The sequence below is a fragment of the Siniperca chuatsi genome, linkage group LG10 (genome assembly GCF_020085105.1).
Source record: "Siniperca chuatsi isolate FFG_IHB_CAS linkage group LG10, ASM2008510v1, whole genome shotgun sequence".
Taxonomy (NCBI): Eukaryota; Metazoa; Chordata; class Actinopteri; order Centrarchiformes; family Sinipercidae; genus Siniperca; species Siniperca chuatsi.
In genome coordinates, this window is record NC_058051.1 from 2,576,977 (window position 1) to 2,598,337 (window position 21,361).

The 21,361-nt window shown below is 40.8% G+C and overlaps 1 long non-coding RNA gene across 5 annotated transcripts in view; it reads left to right on the forward strand.

Moving 5' to 3' along the window:
* LOC122883010 overlaps positions 1–21,361 on the forward strand; it is an 80,826-nt gene that overhangs the window by 24,899 nt on the left and 34,566 nt on the right. For 2 of the 5 annotated variants that reach the window (XR_006379523.1, XR_006379521.1), the window contains one exon: positions 18,322–18,649. The exons of 2 other annotated variants lie outside the window; for them this stretch is intronic. This is a non-coding gene — a long non-coding RNA (uncharacterized LOC122883010). The remainder of the gene's footprint in view (positions 1–18,321; positions 18,650–21,361) is intronic. One more of the 5 variants, XR_006379525.1, reaches the window with a different exon arrangement.

A 21,361-nucleotide genomic window follows, 5' to 3' on the forward strand; every position in this document is an offset into this window, starting at 1 on the left:
CCTATTAAATGTGACCTCTGTGGGACAATGACAGATGATCAGTTATGCCTGAATGCAGACTTGATTTTTTTCTTATCGCTGAAGAGGTCAAGTGTATCTGTGTCTTCTTAAACATGTTTTACACATTGTCTGCAAATGCATTGTCTGATTTTACGCTGGAGATATTTGAGTGCTTTTTTAAGGTGTCTCTTTCACGTTGTCTCTTCCTGACTCTCCAGGAAGGGATCGGTCATCGGGGACTTGGGTAATAGCTCCCAGTGTGTTCTCCAATGTGAGAGAGAACAGGAGGCATGCTGACCATAATCATATTAGGCAGCACTTCACTAAATAAAGCAAAAGGCCCTTCTCATCAAATCCACACAGCCGCTAAGTGGGCCTCGGAGGCACTACTGCACCCCACTCAGGTGTGTGTATGAGTGCCTGTGTATGTGTGTGATGGAGAGACAGGTTGAGTGAGTTTGGGTGTGTGAGAGGTAGAAAGACGAAATAAATGCATTTTTTTTTTTTTACCAGAGCTTGGCAATTTACTACATAAAGCAAAATGTAATTTATTATTTCGTGTAATCATATCTTTTGCATTATATCAACAATCCTCCAAGAATTGTAAGCAATTTATGTACAGGCACAGTATATAGTGCATACATAGACAAACTCACTGTCTATTAATAAATGCTTCATCGAATTTTGAGCAGCGTGTCCTTGCAGCCCTGGGCCGTTCAGGTTTGCTGTCCAAAGCTGTTTTTGACTATAGGGAGTTTCTGCATGAGGGAAATTTGAGCTTGTTATAAAGAGAGAGAGAGAGAGAGAGAGAGAGAGAGAGAGGAGGTTTGCATGTATGGAGTCCTAGAGATCCCCATGCTGTTTATTAGAATGTGGCTCTAGGGGTCCTGCCCAGGTAGCTATTCTTGGACAGCACTGAGGTCAGCATATCAACAACAAGAAGACCTTTACAGACCTGGGACCAGACCAACAGTTGTAAAGCACACTCTTTGCAGGCCTCCCATTTACATATTGACACTGAAAAAATAAACTATAAATACAAAATGTCTGTTTAATAGCCTGAGTAGTGTCGATGATATGTGTAATATTGATGAATCTGCAATGCTGCTGAGTCTTTGTTAATCCTGCGAGGGAAAAAAATAATTTCTTGCCACTTTTCATAGAGAGGTCAGAGGTCAGGATCAGCTACAGAGCGGGGCCCTGGTAGAGATGCAGTGATTTGCCTAAACAAGAACCCAGTTCTTGAGGTTGAGGTACAACTATCTGCAAACCATCTTCAAACCTCTCCCGAGATTCCGTTGCTCTGTCCTTATTTCAGTCTGTTACTTTGGGCAACAAAGCTTCATTTTAAATGCCAATAGAGAAGAATACACAGCTTATGGATGTGATTAAATAACTATTTCATACTCGTTCAGTTCAACAGAAACAGAAACATATGTAAATGAGAACAACTCTATTTTGAATCCGGCTGCATTAAACACAGTATAGGTGATCACAAAGAGCAGCGGGAGGCTGAACAGAGGTGTAGCAGGCGGGGGCTGTGTGGCAGCAAAGTTAAGAAGACACATTTCTATCGTCTCTAACTTTTTCCGTAATCATGCATTTTAAATGTTGAAACAACTGATGATACAGCACAGCTGTTGTCATTATTCTGTATTTATGTTTCATAAAATAATGATTTGGTCAGCCGGCTGTCTGTTCCACTCCTCACCAGATGTTGGCTGTGATGCAGTTTTGTTGTTTGCCAACTGGAAAGACGACGAAGAAGAAGAGATTTAGTCTATTTTTATCTCCTTTTTACTCTGGAAACAAGATAAAACAACCACAAACGGTGTGTTATATTTATGAAGACATAGTTTAAAACTTCAAATATGATTAAAATGATTGTTTTTACAAACCATTACATCATATATTCACTATAAGATTATTTTTAACCCTGTGTTAATTGATATTTTTGTCCACTTGATGGCAGCACAAGCTGTAAACACAACATTAACATTTTATCACCTTATAATGTAAAATTGGCGAACATGTTAGCAAACAGTTTACACATACAGAGCAACATTATCATTCATTTGGAGTCGTGTTTCTGGCCACCTGATGAACGTGAGTAACTCTCTCATTCACTCTCTCTCCACCAACTCCAAGAAAAATATCTGGCTCTTTAGCTGCCAAATGCTCCACTATGTTCACCGCTGGGCAGGTAGTGTGCAGTGGGCTTTTATAGATTTTTCACTGCCTGCTTTATCGGCAAACAATGCTGATGAGAGCAGAGAGAGTGAACCAAAACAGTAAAGCTGTGGGAAAGATGCTAAAATGTTCTGTTGAGTTAACACTTTCCAGTGTTAATGTGCAGATATTTATTAAAGATATTGTATCTTTAAATCAAAGCAAAGCTTCTGCCCAGTTGCTGATTTATACATGTGTTTCCAGTACGTCATTTTTCTTGAAACAACAATTTCTTCAAAGAAGGCAGAATGTTTTTGATTCAATAAAGCATTCAATAAAGAGAAAAGTTTATTTGTTTTGTAAAGAAAATGAATTATCTGAACCCACAAAACGTATTTTAAGACTTGATTCTTTTTCACAGTGTGGACACAAATGCTCTTCTGTGTTGCACATAAGATGAGTTACAGCCCATCACTGAGCTTCTGGTAATTAGATACAGCTTGACATGACACAGAACACCAACACTGCCTGACCCCCCCAATCCCCTGTGCCCTAACCCAGGCTTGTCTTGCCCCAGTGGTGGGTCAACAGCCCATGACCGTGGATGAGCAGGGCTTGGGCTAGTGATAGCCTCAGTCTGTGACATTGATGAACAGACCGCTGCCCTGTGTTTTACAAAGTGTACCCAGTGAGCAGGCAGTGGAGAACATCCCCCTGTCTCCTGACCTGAGGGGGTGGCACAGAGGCCTGACCATACACTCTTACATACTCACACCCTCTGCCGTGCATAGATATATTGTACACACACACACACACACACATACAATCCCACAAGCAAAAGACCAGACATTTCTTTGTCCAAACTGCCCTGAAGGTTTATTCTGTTTTCCAACCAGACTGAGACCTGCAGTCAGTCAGTCTGTCGAGACCAGCAGAGTTCTGTGTTTTCAATAATAAGGCCTCAACTCATTGATCTCGGCTGGGAGTTACGCTGGCTTTTATCTGATGAGACGATGGCTGCTCTGCTGTGGTTGCTGCTGTTCAATGAAAGCTTCTTTAACCGTATAAGAACTATACTGAAGCTTTTTCACTCTGTGGCAACATGACTCAGTGGACTCTTAATTGGCGTCAACATATTGAGCACTTACAACCATGCTGTTGTTCAATATTACAGAAAACATATTCTTTAAATAGTAGGTTCAGCAGCTTTTTTTGTGAAGCATAAACATGAGACAATTGTAGAACAGAGTTTATAGAAGTAGACTGGGACCAGCAGCTGGAATATGTGGCACTGGGAAGTGAATGATTTTTTTCAGATCCAAATCCTAATATGATTTTTTCAGTGCTTCCACATTTCGTGTACGAATGCCCTTCCAGTAATCATCCTTGATCCTGTGAGGGCTGACACGCCTCCAAAACAACCTTCATCTTGGCTAGCTTCTAGTTCTATGCCAAGTCCTTATTTTCTTTTTCCTGGAGGAGTCCATCTCAGCACAGCCATCGCACTGGTCTCTGCCTTATTTCAGTGTTGTAATATCATGTTGTTGCTTTTGGTTTTTCTACAGTATTTCTCACAAATCCTCAGAAAATCAGGGGCCTTAAAAATGGCCAAATCCGATCTCTTCAAACTCAGATACATTGGCATAGAGCATGTCGAAGAGCCTAGAAAATGGGGAGATATAAATGATATCTTATTGATATTTAATTATAACAGTATCTACATCTACAGTCTTGACACATTTATTTATGTATTTTTTACATCACCTTTAATTATTATTATTATTTAAATTTGACTTCATTGTTTTTCCTTTCTTTTTAGTCTTCTTTTGTTTCACTTCCTCTCTACTTCTTTTTTGATGATGTTGATGATGATACATCACGATGATGCCTCAGGCTAAGCCAGTGGCGTTTCCGTTTGGTCACCTGTTGCAGATTGCCATCGTTTTGAGATATGTGTATATATGATGTGATGTTTGTTGGCCTGATGAAGAGCTGATTCATTCAAACGTTGCCATCTCCTGCTTGGTCCAAAACCTGTTTTTTGGAATTTTTTGAATGTGCATAGTTTTTTCCTCAGTTAGAGTGAAGTGAGTCAACCTTCAGCTCCACTTAAACAGCAGTCGAACACTGTGGCAATGCTGGGAAGCTCCCATATGGAAATATGTGTAACTGTGTGAATATGAAGCAGAGCGGTGAGCTGACCTCCCTGGACCATTCCCTTGATGAATGAGTAAATCTAGTGATAATATTAATACGCTAGCCCACAAGTAATTAATGACTTCCTTCAGACTTTGCAAAAGAGAGAGACAGACATGACATGAGTAAGGTAAAAAACCTCTGCCCCCTCCCCTCTCCCTCCAGAAGCTCCCTGTGAGGATCTTACTAGATATTCTAAACTGTCTCTGTCATTTGATGGAAAAGAGGGTTTTCAGCAGCATCAGCAGCTTTCTGTTGTGTCTCTCAGTGAGGCTGCAACGTCCACACCGACTGTTCAGTGTAACAGCTGCTGAAAATGTGACGGCCCAGTGTATTGATAGTCTGGGAGATGATAAATGAGGAAGATAATGTGAATGAGGGAATTTCAAGGAAAGACATTCACATTCAACACAAAGTTATTGTCCTCAATAAAAAAAAAAAAGTCTACAGCCACGCCAGGGGCTCTGTTAGGCTGACACGATGACATCTTGGTTTAGCATGTTAGCATGCTAACATTTATTTACTAATTAGCACTAAACCCAAAGTACAGCTGAGGCTGATGTTTTATTAATTCTCATACATTTTTAAGGTATTTGGACATAAACCGGTGTTTTCTCTCTGGATTACTGTCTGTCTGTGGATTAAAATCATTACAACTCTCTGACTTACGGGACATAATGGGACAAAATGTGCAATATCATGGACGTAATCATGAATATTCTGAATTAATTACATACACTTACCTGTGTTTCAGTTTTTGTATTGTACATAGATAGCCATATGCCACACACCAAGAATGATCCTTACTGTTAACCTGTTTCTGTATTTTTGGCATTGTGTATATCTGGGATTTGCACCTTATTGATAATCTATATTTGTACTCTTTCCTACTTTGTTCTGCAACTGCTGCACACACTTTCCCTCTGGATAAATAAAGTTCGATCTTATCTTATCTTAGTGGAGCAGTTCAAGTTTTGACCAGATGATGGAGCTAGATGAAAAGTCAGGGAATGCTAAAGTCATTACAATTCATCTTGAGGGGGACACAAATGTCTGTAGCCTACCATAACTCATGGCAATACAACCAACAGTTGTTGAGATATTTCACAAAAAAACACAAATGTCAACCTTATGGCGATGCTAGAGAAAAAGTCAGTGGATCGTTAGGATTCTGGGGACCATGAATGTCTGTACCAAATTTCATGCCTGTCCGTCCAGTAGTTGTTGAGCTATTTAACTGGATACGCAAATACTTTGACCTGCTGGTGGTGCAAGATGAAAAATCAAGGCATCACCAAAGTCATTGGGAGTCATTGTCTGGCAACCACGAATGTCTGTAAAACGCTCATCCATCCAATAGTTGTTGAGATATGTCAGTCTGGACCAAAGTGGTGGGCCGACCGATCTACAGAGCAACATTGCCATCCCTAGAGCCATGCTGCTAGCATGGCAAAAAAAATAAAGTAGATCACCTATAGCTTATTTTGTAAAATAATTTCATTGGGTGCTTGGTAGTGTGCATTTGCAATACTTTTTCCACGAGGTTGAAACAAAAAATAAAGCCAATGTGTTTCAGTCATCATTTAATTATTAAATGAATGCTGGTGCTGTAGAATTTGACTGTAGGACATATTTTTTAAATGACTGGATTCAGCAATAAAGTCAGTGATAACGTTTGCTGTATATAAATGAGGTCTCAGGTGACTTGTATTTTGGATTTTAGATCTGGTGCCAAGGTTTCACGATGTGTTTATGGCAAAAACACTTGAGAGACAGGCTCATGCAACTGTTAAAGCCTTTTGAACCTTTCTCAGCCAGGGAGCCAAAGCCTCTCAAAACCATTGAATGCATTTATAAGCTACTTGGTTACAAAGAAAACCCCAGTGCCTGCTGTAAGTCCCTTTGTAGGAGAGTAACTATGTACATTTACTCATATACTGTAGCACAATTTTGAGGAACTTTTACTTTTCCTAAATATATTTACCTTAAGCTACTTCAGACTTCAACTCCACTATGTATCACAGTGAAATATTTTACTCCACTATATTTATTTTACAGCTAGTGTTACTAGTTACTTTGCAAAATTTACATATAAGACCTCAGACCATCTTATAAAATATGCACTAGAAAAAGCGGGCAATGGCCCAAGGGCCTGAGACCATCAAGGGCCCCAGAGAGCCTGTGTTTGATGAATTGTCCAATATCAACATTCTTTTCGTTGACAGGATTGGTTTGTGATTGAATAATTGCAAATTTGTTTAGGAATCTGCACCACTAAAGAACAATATCCCATCAAATGATGAGGGCCTCAAGGTGGATCCTATACCTGTCTTCCAGAAAAACGACAGTATCAGTCATTTCAGTGAATGGCCAATAACGACATGTGTTTACGTTTAAGTGACAAAGCCCTCTAGCGGGTGTAGGAATTGTGACTCAAAAGGAAGAAATAGTGTGACGTTATAGAGCCACAAAGTCCTCAAAAGGAAGACGTTGGATGTGCCAACAAAACATCAGACTATGACACGGGAGGCAGTGGTTTGTTTTCCGTTTCCTACCGATAGTAAACGTTTGTTTCTTTTAACCACCTTTTATTCTTAACCAAGCGGTTACTATTAACTACATTGTGTCCCTAACCTTAACCAAGTCGTTTTTGTGCCTAAACCGAACCAAACCTTAAGCATGGCTGTGTAAGATCAAAGAGCGGTTTTGGATTTGTTGGTCTTGTAGAGGGCACTTATGTCAGACTTTATTTTAGAACATATTCCTAAATAAAATCAGGCTTCACCAAATTACCACAAACAAGGGACCAGTTGGGGCCCAAAGCTAGTTTTTGCTCCGGGGCTCCCTGGCGGGTTACTCCAGTGTGTAGTGTGGTTAAAAGTGTGGTTAAAATTAGCTCCAACTGAACGGGCTGTATTAAAATTGTGCTACATTTATGCATCAGTAGTAATTATCCTATAATATAATGTATATTATAATTTAACACTCAATTCGGCTTATTTTTAATTTTGATACTTAAGTACATTTTCCTAAAGATACTACTTGTGTACTTTTACTCAAGTAAAATTTGAATGGCAGCACTTTCGCTTGTATTTTACATTGTGGTATTACTTCTTTACTTAAGTGAAGCGTGTGAATACTACTCCCACCACTGTAAGTCCCACTTCACTTTAACGGCCACGCAACCAGAGTTATTTTTGGTACAGCATGTAAAAAAAACTGAGTTTGCAGTGTCAGCTGCATAACATATAGGCAGACATAATATTACACAATAAATAATCACAATATTCCAAGACAATGAAGAGCTGCATGTATTACAATGCAAGATGCAGGAAGTGGGAATCATTTATCCTTGTTGGGTTATGAGCAACAAGGATCAATGCTTAGATTTGAGGTAAGGGGGATGGTGACAATGAGGACAAAGAAGAAAGAGAACAGGGAGCACATACAGCACAGTAGATGACAATGAGTGTGTGTGGGTGGCATGAGTAACTAAATTCACACTGCCTGACTCGCTAATGAAACTATTAATTGAATAAATGGAGAATGTTGTTTTGATCGCCATCTCAGTGGTCCATGAAATGAGTGACTGTATATGTGTGTGTGTGTGTGTGTGTGTGTGAGTGAATCTGTGCAGCTGCCCTTGCAAGCATTTGCTTGTGTGCGACCTCTTCTGTATGTGTGTGCGTGAGCGTGTGTACGTGTTCAGCAATGTGTGCCACAACAGAGTGACAGTGCGCCCCGTAAGCACATTTCCAACAGGCTAATTAAAGCTCCTCCGGAATAAGGCCAGGCTTATTAACATCTCAACACGGCCACTAAAGCCTGCTCATAACCCAACAAGGATCAATGCTTTTCATTAGGGCCAGACCCAATACTGCTGCCCTGCCAAGCCAACCTAGCCACCCAAATGAAGCCTATAGGGGAAATGCAGAGCTGGTGAAAATGCAGAAAGAGAGCAAGAGAGAGAGAGAGAGAGAAGTGACTGGCAGTGTATTTGTGTGTTTCTGTGGGTGTGTCACTTTGTATTTCATAGTGTCTTGTGGAGGAAATGGTCCTTACATATTAATGTGAGGAGATGTAGTGATGGTACTAATGATGCTCTGGATATATAGCTTTAAATTGACCATATATATATATTCAGTCCACTGACCATGCAGTCTCAGACTCACAGACTCTTGCCGTCTATTTTTATGAAGTATTTTTGCTTAGCTTACATCTTGCGATGCTACACACAAGTTAGTATCACACCATAGTAGTAAGATAGTCGGCTTTATTTTATTGGTGAATTCGATTTTAGGATATCAGCTGCTATGATTTTGTTATGACCATTTTTTCTTACTGTCACAGTCCTGGAAATACATCAGTAGCGCCCGCTGTTTAAAGGAATAGTTTAACATTTTGGGAAATATTGTATTCACTTCCTTGCCAAGAGTTAGTAACAACATCGATATCACTGTGCGCTAGCCAGGAGACAGTTAGCTTAATTTAGCATAAAGGCTGGAAGCAGCAAGAGCTTGAGAAACAGCTAACGCTAACTTAGCTGGCCCGTCTGCCTGCGCAGAGAGCAGCTGCGCGCACACACACACACACACACACACACACACATTGGATCGGGCTGTGGGTTGCCAGGTTGCGGTAACAGATGGGTTGAAATTGTATGTAATGTGCGGATTGTGTGTGAAGTTTGTGTTTTATAGACGATCTAGCAACTTGGGTGACATCAGAGAAACATCCAAAACTTGGATCTGTGTATTCATAATAAAGTTTGCGGGCCATGCAAATCACGTGAGTTTCTCCAGAGAAACAACATAACGGGAGGGAGTCGGGAGATGGCCTTGAAATATGGGAGAAACCTGTGAAAAACGGGAGTGTTGGCAGGTATGGTCCAAAGTTAAAACAATCTGAAAGTATATCAATAGGAAAATATAAAAACATTGAACAACATTTCTCATTGGTGACAATCACATAGTGATAGTAATCATAGTTAGCTAGCATACAACGTTTCACGTTCCTCTTCCATATGTGTAGGCAATAATAGTTGACGGCAATAACAGTCGGCCCATTTCATGGTCAACATCCATTGTTGCTCACTTCAGTTGTTATGTTGTGGCTTTTGCAATTGTGTTTTCCGATAACGCGCCTGTGTTTTTCGAATTTGCAAAGCATTTTGGATACACAGTTCATTCGAAACGTCTCGGCCACCGTAAATTTTACTACAGAGCCTGTAACTCTCGCAAGACAGTGATTAAATATGTTTCCCAACATGTGGAATTATTCCTTTAAAGTGGAAATAGACAACTTTTTTAAAAGAAACTAATACTGCCACTTTGGAAATAATGGCGTGTTTCCACTGCATGGTACGGCTCGACTCTACTCGACTCTACTCGCTTTTCGTACCAAGTAAGAGCGTTAGCAACATGGCTACCGCTAGCAGCCTGGCTACTGTCCAGAGCAAGAAACAACCGTAAGATTCCCAAACTGAACAAGAAACGCCAATCTCAGTGCTATGATAAAGGCAGAGTTACAACACCTGGTAATATTAATAAGTAGGCAGGTTTTGTTACTTACTGGTGTAAATAAATTCAGCCTCAATTTTTCCGGGAGAAATCCTGCTGACAGAAAAGCGTAGCGAAAGCTAGGCTTACAGGGAACCAATCTAAACGCGGATGGTGTCATTATTCTATTGCACTGTGCAATCAGCATTTACTTCATAATATAAGTTAAAGCAAAAAAGTTGTCTATTTCCACTTTAAGGAAATTATTGAGCCTTTTTTTAAAAAAAAAAACAAACTACTTTTTTGTGACTTTCAGCGTTTCTCAAACCCAAGAATGCAAAGAACAGACTTGTGTTCTTGGGGAGAATAATTTATTTGAAAAGTACTGTAACCACAACTGTACACCAACAATATAATGTCTCTTTATAATATTAAAGCAATGACAGTAAACTTTCATGCTGCTTCTGTTGTTTATTATTAAATATTTTCCAAAGTGCTTCTAAATTTAATGAGCCAAAAATGCTCTGTACATCATGAGCCAGATGTCTCTTGATTTACGTTAAAATGTTACAACATTGTGTAATGACAGAATAACAGTGGTATGGAAATGCTGTCTGCTGTGTTGGCTGCAGTGGTCTGTGTGAGCGTGACTGGCTGGCTGGCTAGCTAGCTAGCTACCCCCCCGCAGGCGCTTGTGGAGCTTCTCAACTCCGAAAGTGTTGGAACACATTTTCAATTCGCCATCAGTTTTCATAGAACTGCCGATATTCGAAATCTACATAGTTAATTTCTCACCTCCAAAATTCTCAGAAGTGAATTTAGTGATGAAATATAGCATACGAAAATTGTAAAAAAAAAAACATTCTGTTGTTGCCCTCTTTCTCTGCTGCTTTCCGCTCCTCATTTCAATGCCAAAAGGAATGCTGGGATACTTGTGCTGTCAGGTTCGTACAAGTTACCAACAGATGCATCCTCGGTAAAATGGGCGTGTCGAGAACACTTCCAGGAATTTTAACCGTTCTTGGTGAAATGCAAACTTTTATATTAGAACGGTACTTTGGCCGCAAAAGATGACGTTTCACAAGGACACAAGGACAGACAAGACTGCAGACTAAGAAAGGCCCTTTATTTTAAAAATGTATATCTCCAATAGGAACCAATGGTATTGCGTGCCACTGACAGTGTAGGGAAGTTGCAAAGGGTTTTGCTGATAATGAGAAGTAGAAATCTTTGTTATTTACTACTCTTTTCTTTCTTTCCTTTTTTGTCTCAGTGCTCTTTGTAGGCTTCCTAAGTGTTTAGTACCGGCATCTCGGTCCATTTTCTCATCCCTTTTTTTCAATTTTTTATTTCACCTCCCATCGAGTGCTCAGTTTCCACATAATCCCATCTGTTTTCTCTCTATGGACAGTTATTCCTGGCTTTCCCCTCATCTCCCTCTCTTTCCTCCCTGTCCTCTCATCCACTTCTCCCAGCATCCTCAGGTCAATCTTTGAGGCTGGTTCAAAGCGGCAGCTGCTGCAGTGTTTTTCTTTGGCTCGCCGACCTGCTGACACTTCCAAAGATCAGAGGTAACACTGGGTCTGCGCTTTGCTCCTCCTTCTCTCCCTCAGCAGAAAAAAAAAAAACTTCCTTCACTCTACTCCATCAATTAATAATACTCTCTCATGGGAGTTTTAGCTTGTGTACATAAGCAGCATGCACACTCACACACACAGGGTGGGTATTTTTTTTCTTCCCACTCCTGTACATAAAATTAGTAATTCATTCGTAGGGGGAGCAGATTTACTGACGTGCAGGCAGGAACATATTTCCTGGGTTCCCCCGAGGGCGTCGTTGCTGACTCGTGTCATATTTACTGTGTAATTGATTTTTAAACACACTCGTCTCTCTCTATTCCTGCAATACCATTTTTTCCGCTTTCCCCTGTTGCCCACAGCAATTGATCCTTCCAATCTGACTGTGCACCTCTATATTCATCTCTTCATTTTACGATAAACATCATCATCTGTGCATTTCTGTCTGCCATTACATATTGGTTACTTTTCAGCCCCTCCCTCCTATCCTAAGAGGTGGAAGACGGTAGTGTGGAGGGGAACAGATAGAGAACATGGGGCTTTTTTAGGAGTGAAGGGTGAATGAGAAGAAGGGAGGGCATGAATGAAGACGACTAAGGAGCGATGGAGAGACAGAGGAGGACAGAAAGAGGCTTGAAGTCCATAGTATGCTTTGGACAAACTAGTTTGTACGATATGTCTTCCGAACAAGAAGGGTTTGTTGGGAGTAACGCGTTACTGTAATTCCACTACTTTTGGCAGTAACTAGATATGTAACTAATTATTTTTTCAAATTAAATAACACAATTACAATTACTGAAATTTCAGCTACTGTAGCAACGCTCGGTTAACATACGTCCAGCTTTGTGTGAGTCTTCTTCTACTAAGTGCAGCTTACAGGTAGGAAAGCTAGTTGTTGCTGCCCTCTGGTGGTCGGGGATATTAATAACTCCTATCAGTCATAATGGGTACAATGATAGATAAAATTTGACAGTTGTCACTAAAATAATATAGCGTATATATGTGTGCATTAATGAGAATTGAAGCAGACATTTAAAAGTAACGCAAAAGTTACTTTCCCTAGTAACTAATTACTTTTATATGCAGTAATTGGTAAAGTAATTCAGTTACTTTTGAGAGAAGTAACTAGTAACTAACTAATTACTATATTTCAGTAACTTGCACAACACTGGTCGCTGTTGAGAAGGCAGAGTGAAAAGTCTGCCGTCGCAGACAAGAGTGAACTGCAATAATCGTTCAAATGGGGATTATGGAGAACACCTTCAGACACTTGACTTGGTTGTAGACAAAAATGAAGAAAGTAGTTATGTGAAGAATAACAAGACTAAGAGTCTAGAGGTTGTACTTTGGCACAGCGGTGCTTTGAGCTAAATGCTAACTTCAGCATGCTAACATGCTCATAATAACAATGCTAACAATATTAATGTTTACCATGTTCACCATCTTACTTTAGTGTGTTAACATTTGCTAATTAGCAATAAACACAAAGTACAGCTGTGGCTGGTGGGAATATCATCCAGTTTGCAAATAAAGTATTGGACAAAGTGAAATGTTGAACTGATAATGTTGCTAAATGAAAAGTTAATAAGTAATTTCAGTTCATCCTGAGGGGAACATGAGTGTCTGTAATGAATTTCAGGGCAACTGTTTTAATAGTTGTTGAGAAATTTCACTCAAAACCACAGATGTCAACCTCATGGTGGTACAAGAGAAAAAGTCAGGGAATAACCAAAGTCATTAGAATTCATCTTCTGAGGACCATGAATGTCTGTGCAAAATTTCATGCCAATCCATCAAATAGTTGTTGAGATATTTCAGTCTAGACCAATGCGGTGAACCGACTGAACAACAGGCCTGAGTCCAGAGGACGACATTGCCATGCTGCTGGCATGGCTAAAAAGAGAGCTTGAGAGAGAAGTTCAAATCCTGCGTACTTTCTCAGCTCTTCAGACCTGGCCAATCGCTGCGAGAAGTGGGCGTGCTACTCCGATTGTTTGTTTCAGAAAGCTGTCAGAAGCAGCCCCCACAATTTCGACGACGGGAGGGGGGAGGAAGTTTCAGACAGTGGTAGGCTATCCGACAAGAACTTGCATACTGACACCTTAAGGTTGATTTATAGTTGTACACTAAGGGGTTACAGAGCTTTACCCATCCAGTTGGCATAACTGAGTGCATTGGCGCCAACTTGGGTTAAACACTGGCGGGGCATTTAGGCATGTTTGATGACGTCATGTCGTGAGGAGACTCTTTGCATGCTCCAACCGAGTTTTGGCTGTTTTTGGTAGCTATAATTACCTGAAGGCGCTGGGAAGGGTTAATTTCAACATGTAAAGCAGCCCACTAACCTAACAACCGGGCCTGTTGTTGTTGTCTGGTCAAGTTTGGAGTTTTTCAAATGTCAATGGAATTTTTAGACTATGGCAATTTTACTATTGCGTTTCTTCCTGCTTTGCATCATCCTTAATTTTTCACACCAAATGCCCCACTATAGATGGCACTGGTGGACATGTGCCTCCTCAAAAACATAAGTACACGTTGGGGCTATGGTACCACATGGGGACAGCAAGAACTTTGATTGGTCATCATGGGCTTGTATTTTCTCCTACAAATTTCTGATTGGGGTGGAGAATGCTGAGAGTGAATACAATATCATGCAAGTAAGAAAAATGTTCAGTAATCTCTTCCCTTCAGTAACACACATATAGCGAAGCCATTTCCACAGCAAAACATCTGCTCACCGTGATCCTCCCTCTCTATTACAGTGAATGAAAGAATGTAAACATGGCGACTGGATGGAATAATCTCAAATTCAGTAATGATACAAGGGGAACTATCTCAATGTCACTTGCATCACAGTGTAAGTGAATGAATATAAACATAGTGACTGGGGAATATAATTAAAGCATAACACAACTGATCAAGTACAATACATTTGTCTAGTTTTGCTATGGTTCTATCAATGGGAAAAATCCACTGAAATGTAAATCCTATCTATGGCAGGACTGCTGTTAGTCCCTTGTGTCAACTATAAATCGAGCTTTAAAAGGCAAGCAGGAGATGCACATTTCAGTGGTTTCACTAGAGGAGTAACTGTGTGATCAGGAAGTATCAGAATAAAGATTAGAGAGAGGCTTGCCAATGAAAGGAAAGGAACAGAAAGGAAAGGGAAAAAGGGATAGGAAGATGAAGGATACAATAGTTATGAAAGGAAAGGAGAAGAAAGGAAAAGAAAAGAAACAGGTGCAATTAAAGTAGAAGGGAGCAGAGGACGAGTGGAGAGCAGAGCAGTGAGCAAGGAGACCAGAGAGCGAGGCCCTCCTTCCTTAGGGGAGGTACAGGGCTCTTCTAATCAATCCATGGATGCATTGTAAAATCAATGCTCTGTATAATTAGGGCAATCCAAGGGTAAAAAAAACACCCTGCTCTGCATTTTGCCTCCGTCTGCACTCAGTCTTTGCTTTCTTGTGTAATAACGCCTTCATTGTAAACGGCTTCAGGTCACAGTTACATTATTCCAAATTGGCTGGAATAATTGAAAAACCTCTAGGTCCTCGCTATATGACTTGTCACAAAGTGCAATAGCCTCAAAGGTAACAATGTGCCATGATAAACTTTAGCCAAGCCCATTCTTTTAAACAGCCTGATGGTATTTTCTAATAGTCTTAAGCCCCGCCGAGCCATAATCAATAAGTTCTCCCAAACCTTCTCTTTTTTTTTTTCTTTCTTCCCACCACTGAATAGTAAGGAACTCCACCAGAGGTCCCACACATGCATTTCTACACACATACTCTCTCTTTTGGAGTTATCACCCTTTCATTTTTCAATTCCTTTATGACTTGCTCTATAGGAAAAGTGCAATAAGACAACTTCTGTTATGAATTGGCGCTATATAAATAAAATTGAATTGAATTTGATTGGCCCACGTACTGTGTTGCTAGATGATGGTGTATTGCATTGAGCCAGGTTCAGTTCCAGTTAACAGAAAATAAAATTAGCAATCAGATGCAAGCTTGTTTTGTGTGCTTCTCCTGTCCAATGCTAAGAGTGTAAGCTTTTATTGTATTTCTGTTTGTGTATTTTAATAATATGTTTTGCAGCCACAGCAGAGTCAGCCTATTGATGATGAGACAAGGGCAAGAGGAAGCAGACAGAATACATTTGCCAATATTTTCTTTCGGTTAAGTGTGACTTACAGTAAGACTTCATGTAGGAGAAATCATTTTTTCAGACGCTTGAATATTTTTCGTTGATTTTTCAATTGAGTGTCATGTGTTTTTGGTGAAATTAACCAATCACTAAACCCTTCCCCCGAACAATGATTGTCCACAAGAACAAAGATGCTTCTTTATTTCCATGTCTCCTACATGGATCAACTTGAGGAAGCTGACTTTTTGCCAGGGACATGTAGCTTTAACCTCGGTGTTTTAGCACGATATCATGTATACAGCCATCAAGTGAATATTTAAAACCCCTTTTATAGGATTCTCCTTTGAAACGAGTGAGCTGGAAACATTAAAACGTCAGCCTGAGACAGCGTTTTCAACCAACTGACAGCGACAATTGTCAGTTTAGTCAGCAAAGTTGACGGTCGGGGCTAGAAATGAGAAGCAGCTTTTGTCTACCTCTGTCTGAAATCAGGAACCCATTGTTCTCAAGTCACTTAGAATTTCAATGGTATCTACCATTATCATTGTAAACTGCCATCTGACATGTGGGAATGGAGAGCTTAACAGGCATAGTGACAGTAACTTAGGGAGGGGCGGGGCTTAGCGAATCAACTATTATTACATGACATGAAGACCGCAGACACCAGTACTATGAAGATGAGGCTGTTGTTTTAGTATTTTGTGTGTATGTTGGGGAATTATGTAAATCCTACCATCCATCATACCTGTCAATTTCTGTGACAGCCTTCCCTTTTGCTTTCGTTTCACTGTTCATTCAGCCTCTCTCTCATAGGTTAAAATCGGTCCAGTCATATGCATACACACACTCTCCTGTTAATTCCACCCACCCTGGTAGAGCGGTGTGTGTTCCCACTGATGTCACCATGTGATGAATGGAATAACCCAGGCCCAGTATCACTCTTTGTCCCAATAATAGTAGTTTAACACCGTTTCCTGGTTCCACAACACTGAGCGCCACTGAGGCAAACACTGTTAGTGCTGACAGTGGAGTGATGTCTTTCTCATTGAATACCTATGAAGTCCTCTAGATGTCCATTAATGATAGATTCCATACGTAATAAAAACAGGGCCGACCCACCACTAATCCATAATGGATTGCCAGGCAGGACCTGAAACCGATCCAAAACCCTGTCTCTGCCACACACACACAAACACACACACGGCAGCACATTTGCAGACACATGCACATAAAAACAGAGTCCTCACTCATCCCACTGTGTTTAATCTCTCTAAGTGTTTTTCCAGTCCTCCTTCCTTCCCATCTTCCTTATTTCCCTCTCTCCCTCTGAGCCACACCTCACCCTTCTAGATGTTACCACTCATACTGCCATCAGCTCCTCCCTCAAATGGAGACACCGACACTCACTTCTCTGTTATGCCTGTGTCTTCTCTCCGTCATAAATCCCTCTCTTTATTGCTGATGCTGGTGTCTGGGCTTAAAGATACAACAGTACAACGCACCAAATCACTTAGATTAGATTGGTGCTTCGTTAGGAAACAAATACACCAAAACCTTCACCCACTGTATTAATACCTGTCTCTCCTCTCCCTGTGTTCTGTAAACACACTGATTCTCTAACGCGAGCTGTAGTGAACCGTACGGAGTTGAGTTGCGTTAAGTTGGCTGAGTAATTTTAAATATGTGCAATGAAGAGTTGTTATGCACAAATATTAATGTGGAGAAATAAACCTCTGCTATTTCTTTTTTAAACATAAGAAGCAAGAAAAAGTTGTCCAATTGTGTCTGATAAAGTTGATCTTATCTCTCCAACTTTGTCTTCTCCTGTGCAAGAGATTTGCATTTCCATTAGCTGTAATAATTGAGATTGGTTCTTTTCCTCAGATCATTATAGCTAAAATAAAGGTATCGGACTTCAACTGTTCTTTGGGTCTCTGAAGCTTTAATGTCTGTCAGAAATTAGGCGCCACCAGGAGAGGGTCACACTGCAGCGCTATATGACCTCTATGTAGTTTGGTTCATTTGTTGTGGATCAAGAAAAACAAAACAAAAAGATACATTATTGCCGTGTAGTTCTGGTCCGGTTTGTGTTCACACTGACTTTTTACAAACGAACCAAGATGAGTAAACGTGAAGTTATACAGACGGACAGGTAACTCATTCATTGGACAGTTTTGTTCTGTATCATCAGCAGCACATGGACCCTCGTGAGGAAATGTAATTCTGGTGACTGACAGCAGGTCATGCAGGACGTTGTATATCATAAAGAGGCTTTTTTCCGCTACAGGAACTTAATGACCTGTAACTTAAGGTGTAGCCATTGTCACGGGTTCTGCTTTTGTTTCAAATGTTCTTCAGTAGTCTCAACTGGCCTCTATACTATATTTCATTTATATAAAATATATAGTATATTTATATATTTGTATTTTATTATGTACCTCTGGATCATACATTGGAAATTTGCTAAATTGCTGTATGGCACATGCCTGGAAGAGTGCTGCGTCTTCCAGTTAAGGTTGAAAAATAAAAAAAACATCCTCTACTTAACAAGAAGCAACAGGATTTACATGAAATGTCATAATTTTGAGAATCATGGCATGAGATAGAGATTAATAGTTGCGTCCACAATGGTCATATTTGTATGCAGAAATAGTATAGAAATGATTACATTTGAACTTGGCCCATGTTCCTCCCTCCAATGTGAAGCCCCATATTTCTGTTTCACTCAATCACAGAGAAATCTCCTCCTCGGGCCTTCTGAGATCCCAGTCTTGGCGGCTTCACTCTGGCACACCTTCCCCCCTCTCTCGCTCCTTGGAGAGACATGGGCCGGTATCTACCACATTAGGGTGGATAATGGGGATGGATGGAGCATTGCAAAGCCAGGTATGATGGGCCCGAAGGGCGTGGGAGGAAAATGGATATGTCGTCATAAAAGGACCTGTGAATACCAGACAGAGGAATTCCACTGAGCCTCGACTACATGCCTGGAGCCAGAGGGAAACAAGGCATCCAACACGAACATGGAAACCTGACATGGCAGGATTCAACCAGCTATGCTCTGTACGGGTTAAAAATACAAATAGGCTGTCCTGCTAGCTCAGGCTCAGGGCGGCCAGGGTGCATAGCAAGTCCTCTCTTGAATCTGGTTTAGGTTCTTTTACACATCCTTTTGTAGTATTACACACCTTTTTTAAAATTGTCATTCATCTTTCTCTTCCATTCAAACTTAAATTTGTCCTTACTTCTCCAATGTTCCTTTCTTTCTCAATATTTATACATAAATCAGCATATGAAAAGCACACATTATCTACTGGTTAATATGGTCTTCAGTAGGTATTTAGTAGTGCCTGCTTGCTACAGTAAGGCTTCTGTGCCAGTAGAGGGAGACTGTAACTAATCACCTTGGCTGAAGTAAGACTTAGTACAGCACAGAGCAGGTTTATCCTCTGACTACCACACCATGTCAAAGCACTTCTTGTTTTAAAATGAGGTGTGTGCGTGAGGCATATTGTGAGTGTGAGGAAACGGAGAGGAAGCAAGTGACAGAGAGATATAGAGATAGAGAGTGCTGACTCTAGCTAAGGCAGCTTCTCTTCCCTGGCTTTTGGCTTGAGCCATTGATTCTTACAGATCAAGGCCTGTCAGTAAAATGGGGCACTGTCACCACGCAAACGCACAGATTAGTGTGTGCTTATGTGTCTGTTTTAGAGTGAGACAGAGAGATGAGGGGCCACCTCCACCGCTTCTTTTGTGACTGTGAAGATCAGTCGGATTCAAAAAGGAAAAGCGTCCAGATTAGGAGAGCAGTTCAATTTTGGCTCTATCTAAAGCAGGCTGAACCAAACTGTCCTGAGGAATCAGTGCTGACCAATACAGACCTGTCGGCCTCAGAGCCACAGACCACAGGCATTCATCAAAGCCTTTGAAAAACACCTCAAGTTCAGAAAACAAATCACAGCAAACTGAGCTGCTACCAATCTGTCCTATTTAAAAAAAAAAAATCTCTGCTTGACGCTAGCGGCTTGAGTCTACATTATCCGCTACTAGCATTCACACCTGAATCTCAGACAGAACTGTCTGCAGTCAAGGTACATTGTGGGCTATGTAGGCGCCGCGTTTTGACAAGGAAGAAAAATGCGTGGAATAAAAAAGACGATAACCTGTCCATGATGAGTCCGCCAATGTTATAGGAGTGCAAAACCAAACTGAGTACTCCTTTAAAGGTACCCTGTGGAGTTGTCTTGTAAACTTACAAAGTTTCACTTTACATTTAGTTTTTCTCACCAAAACACATTGTGTGCACCCCTGATGTCTAACAAATGTGTTGAATACATTTCATTCCTCATGTTTACTTGCGAGCAGTCTTCATCCCTGCTTTTGCTGGCGCATTGCTGCCTTTCATGGCGCATTACCCCCGCCTGCAAGATCACTGGAATAGTGTGCAACTATTAGGAATTAGGAACATTGCTCCGTAGCACTCCTAGTGGTCAAAAACTCCACAGGGTACAGTGAAGCATGAAGTGCTTGAGCAGAACTTGTGTGCGTTTAAAGCAGCAGCATGTCAGCATGTCAGCAAACAGCCAGCCAAATGACTGTTGAATCAAACAATCACACACGTAATTTTGAGAACAAGACTAAAAAGTTTACAGCCTGCCATGATGTTACTCTGTGTGCAATAACGTGGCTAAAACCCCCGCAGTGATTCGACAAAATGAGATTCGACTCGGGGGCTTCTCCACTAATGATTCATCAATGTTTGGGGGGCAGCTCTACCAGTTTTTATCACAATCTCCATAGTTTTTATCTGTTTCTTAGTCCATTTTTTACTTTAATTACGCAAATGTCTTTACATGCTGGGCCAATAAAGCAAATGGAAATCAGGCGGATTACCAATGTCTCCACAATGACTCCTGGATATTTGTTGACGCATCAAGAGATATCTACTCCATCATAAACAACAGTCGTAGGTTCACACCACAAGGCTGTAATATCAATTAAAACCCTGTCATTTAGTGTGATTCTTTGCTGATGTTCAAACACAAAACTGCAAATTAGTTCTGAACTGAGCATTTCATGCAGCAACGCATGCACTTCTCTTAGTTTCAACAGTATGGCAGTCCCTCGAGTTTAATACTCTGGACATTTAATTTCCCCTGAACAAGCTCATTTTCTGAGATTTTTGGATAAACAACCTGCTGTTTAAATATATTTCATAGCTGCTTTACCACTTACTTTGCCAACACTAAGACATGGAGGGTTGTGTGCTGCATTCAATGGGACAGGCTGATCGAAGGTAAAGGAATATAAAAGAGTTCCTGGCAAACTCTCAAAAGAGTGTGCCCCTGTGCTAGCTGCTGTACAGTAACATTTTGTACTAAGTTGAGTCATCACTGGTGCATGGCCTGATATGTAGATGCCAACAAACACTCAACATGAGACTCCAGAGCAATGCACCCAGCGGTTCACCAAAATGAAAATCAATTACTTCTGCAGGGGTGCGTTCATGTCAAGGTGGGCTTTGGCATGAAATTGTTTGTCTCTTGAAATTTGGGTTTCCCTCCAGTTGCTCTGCTTGAGTTTAACCTCCAACTAGTGTGCGTGAGAGTGTGTGTGGGTGAGAGAGCCAGAGAGAGAAGAAAGCATAAATTTACGATGGCCCTTGATCAACCCTGTGCTTTGGGTCAGCTGTGCTGCAGCAGTCATCCACTCACTCACAGTCACAGAGGAGTGCAAAGACATTCTGTGCCATTTCCCACTACTCATTATAATGAT